We start from the raw sequence: 3,983 nt of genomic DNA on the forward strand, positions 1-3,983 counted from the left end.
ATCTAAAGTGTTCAAAAAAAATTACGAAGCTATTAAATTCCATACAATCATAGATTATCTATGAACACACTCTTTTTTTAAAAATAAGGAAATATTACGAAACCAAATTAACATTTGAAAAATACTATATTTAGCCTTTATGTGGATGTATGAGTGACGCTCGTGTATGAGCAAAAAAAAATCTTCTGTTTTAGACTTGTGATTTTCCTTCTTTGCCTTTTTTTGGCATTCCTAGTTCTTTTTTACCCTTTTTTGGCAAAACCGGCATGGAAGTCTCTCATTGCTTTAATTATATATGTATTGAAAGTGCGGTGTATGTACGCGGTATGTTAGGAAGCAATAAACTTCACAAGATAATTTCCTTTTTTTTTTTGCTCCTCTGCTTACGGATCCGATGTACATGTAAACTTGTTTGGTTTTGGTGCTTAGATACCAAATCTAGACCCAATCGAATGGTGTTCACATAATTCTAGTTACTATCACAACTAGTACAATCCAGGCCATTCAGCTCATGGGAAAACAATGAATGCCTACCAACCTTTGTTTTTGTAATAGTGTTCCTTTAGTCATTGCCCTTTATATACACCACCACAACTTCATTTGAGGATATCACAACTTTCTTATTTCCATTTAATGTCAAGATGTTGGTAGATTTTTCTTATCAATATCGGTAACACTATATTAGTACATATAATAAGGGATAGTCACATATACACATCGAGTAGAGGATCATAGAAAAACAATACAAACGCTAGAACCCATGGGAATAGAAGGCATAGGGAATACTAGTGGTGCTAGAGGGCAAGGAGTTCTAAGAGAAACTTGGCATCTTTGCGGAAGTGTCGTTCTAATCCCGACCTCAAATGCTCCTGTTATTTACAGTAAAAATCCAAAAATATAGTTTTCCCCAGTAAACAATGCTTAGATTTATCCATACATGCATATTTTCGTGATGAAATCATATGTGCAGATGTCTGGGCAAAAATAACAATATCATCACTCCAAAGTGCTTCCAAAACAGTAGTTTTGGAGTTTTTTCTTTTTTTTTTTGCAAAGAGCATTAGGAATGTTCTTTCCTCACGGATATTTGCGCATATGTGGAACATGCAACACTGTGTGCTGCCAAGAAATTTGAGAAAATATTGACTTTTACTACTTTTATTCTTCTATTCACGAGGGTGCATTTAATTTCGAGAGCATAAACTCCATGTCCGAGATTTTGGATCTTCACTGGGGTGATATGTTATGGTGCCCTGTCTCTTGTTTTATCTACTAGCCAATGATGTAAGTACTGTTTTGTGGCTGCAGCCCTGCCATCATTACCAGTGAATCGGATTGATTCTTCTTTTTTGTGACGAGAATTTGATTGATTCTAAGCGCGGCAATAATTGAGAAGAAACAGAATGCCTCCTTTTTCGTGCCCATTCCTTTGTTTGTGCAGAAGAAAAAACAGATTTGAAAACAGAGCCGTTATTATTTTGCTCCAATCCATGCAGAAGAAGAACAGCTGCGAAGTGTGCAAAAACACTTGACAGAACAGTTGGAGATGCAGGGTATCGATCCCAGTACCTCTCGCATGCTAAGCGAGCGCTCTACCATCTGAGCTACATCCCCATTGGTGTGTGCGCTCAAAAAGAAAACTTTATTAGTCTTATACAAGAATCAATTCAATACTCGCTCTGTTCTCTGGTCTGAAGAACAAACTGCACAAGAGGACCAAAGCGGGGCAGCTACAGGCTACAAGCAGATGCCGCAGTCCGACGTGGCCCAGCCATACCTTTGGAAAGCCTATCCAACAAATTTGAGGCCCAAACCAGAATTCCGTCCAGCGCCGCGCCCCACACTCTCTCCTCCCTACAGAACAGAACAAACTCTAAACGTCCCGTCCCACCATTAAATTTGGGGGACAATTGGTTGGACAGGGCAGGAGGACATGTCCTCCCGAATTTTCCAAGCCATCCAAATGTGAGAAACATTCAAGGAAAAGCAGTGAAACTGCTGCTCCAAGGAGAACAAGAAAGCTTGAACGCCTCTTTCTTTTTCTTTTTTCTTTTTTTTCAGGGAAGAAAGCTTGGACGTCTGATTAAAATTCTCCTGGGACCTCAGACCACTTGCACCATGTAGCAACCACCCCCTCCGTAAACTAATATAAAGCATTTATATCACTATTTTAGTAATCTAACTAATGTAAAAGCATTTATATCATTATTTTAGTAATCTAAACATTTTTATATTAATTTACAGAGGGAATAACTAGCAAACCATGATGAGGTAGCCACGAAATCATACAATGCAATGCGACGCACAGTTGGTATATTTCGTCCATACCACACATTGTTCCAGTACCCCTCAGCCAATGCGACCCATGCTAGCTTCGGGTGGCTAACAGACGATGCTTGCAAAGTGCCAAGCAGTGGGACGCCGTCAGCTCTCCTTGCAGAAATTTAGAGTAGCGGTCAGCTCGTGGGCTATAAATTTTTTTTTGAACGGAAGCTCGTGGGCTATAAATTGGACGTGCAGGGACCCGTCCATTGCATCACGCACAAAGCTACGCCACAAATACTCCAAAAACTCTTCAAGAGGGCTTACAGCATCTCCAATAATGATGGTGATGTAGATGTAAAAATAACAAATTTTTACATCAACGGGGGGCAAAAATGACACCCCAATAAATGATGTAGATGCAAAAAAAAAAATTACTCAAAGAATAGGGCACGATGTAAAACAGGCCACCGAGTGATGCAAATTCGAATCACTTGGGCCGCTCAAGAAAAAGGCGAGCACGAACTGCCGCGCAGAACCTTCCAGCCTTGCACCGCTCGCCTGCCGCCACCGGACCCCATGGACGCCTCCTCCGACACCGTGGCCGCCAACGCCACTCCGACACACCTCGCCATAGCTACCTTTGCGTCCGCCGCCGGTCCCGCTGCCGCCGCCATGCCTCCTTCAAATCAGCACGGTGGATTTGCAGCCCCACGTCCCGCGACCACCATCGGAATGGGACCGCCAGCGAGGAAGAAGGCTCCCACAGGAAAATCACATGGTGGTGGCTCGAAGAGGCGGACGCGCGACCTCACCAGGGCTTCGTCCCGAGAGAAGAAGACGAAGGCGTCCCCGGCTGTTGTTGATGCTTCATCGCCATCGTCGCCCGCGGCTGGTGCTGTTGCTGATGGCATGCCTCCTCCCCCACCAACTCTCGCCCTCTCACCGGTTGTGAAGGAGGAGCCATTGACGCCTGCCTCCACTATCTCCAACTTAGTCTACGAGATGTTGCCATCACGTATTCCAGCATTAGTGCCCTATTTTACATCATCTATTGGAGTTGGAGGTTTTCGGTGATGTAAAAAAGCACTTTTAGGTGATATAAATTTTACTCGAACCATAATTGGTACACGATTATACATCATCTATTGGAGATGCTCTTAGAAAATCTAGTTGGGCTCCTCAAACACCCACTATAAGTTCGTGAGGATGGCTCGGTCAGTGACTGATCAAAAAATCGTGACACAACCGGACCTATACATCCGATCTAACTGACACCCTCATATTCTGCCCATATATCTGGGGTGGATATGTGAGGTCCGGATGCGCATGGGCACGTCTGCCATGTCGTTATAGACAGACCTGAAGGAAACATGCCCTAGAGGCAATAATAAAGTTGTTATTTATATTTCCTTATATCATGATAAATGTTTATTATTCATACTAGAATTGTATTAATCAAAAACTTAGTACATGTGTGAATACATAGACAAACAGAATGTCACTAGTATGCCTCTACTTGACTAGCTCGTTGAATCAATGATGGTTATGTTTCCTAACCATAGACATGAGTTGTCATTTGATTAACGAGATCACATTATTAGAGAATGATGTGATTGACTTGACCCATCCGTTAGCTGCACAATGATCGTTTAGTTTGTTGCTATTGCTTTCTCCATAACTTATATATGTTCCTATGACTATGAGATTATGCAACTCCC

General features: G+C 42.3%; 1 non-coding gene across 1 annotated transcript; it reads right to left on the reverse strand.

Moving 5' to 3' along the window:
* Nucleotides 1-1,541: 1,541 nt before the first annotated feature.
* On the reverse strand, nt 1,542-1,614 carry TRNAA-AGC (transfer RNA alanine (anticodon AGC)). Its single transcript has one exon. It is a non-coding gene; the product is annotated as a tRNA-Ala (tRNA).
* Between the last annotated feature and the right edge of the window lie 2,369 nt (nt 1,615-3,983).

Source organism: Triticum aestivum, chromosome 5A, assembly GCF_018294505.1.
Source record: "Triticum aestivum cultivar Chinese Spring chromosome 5A, IWGSC CS RefSeq v2.1, whole genome shotgun sequence".
NCBI lineage: Eukaryota > Viridiplantae > Streptophyta > Magnoliopsida > Poales > Poaceae > Triticum > Triticum aestivum.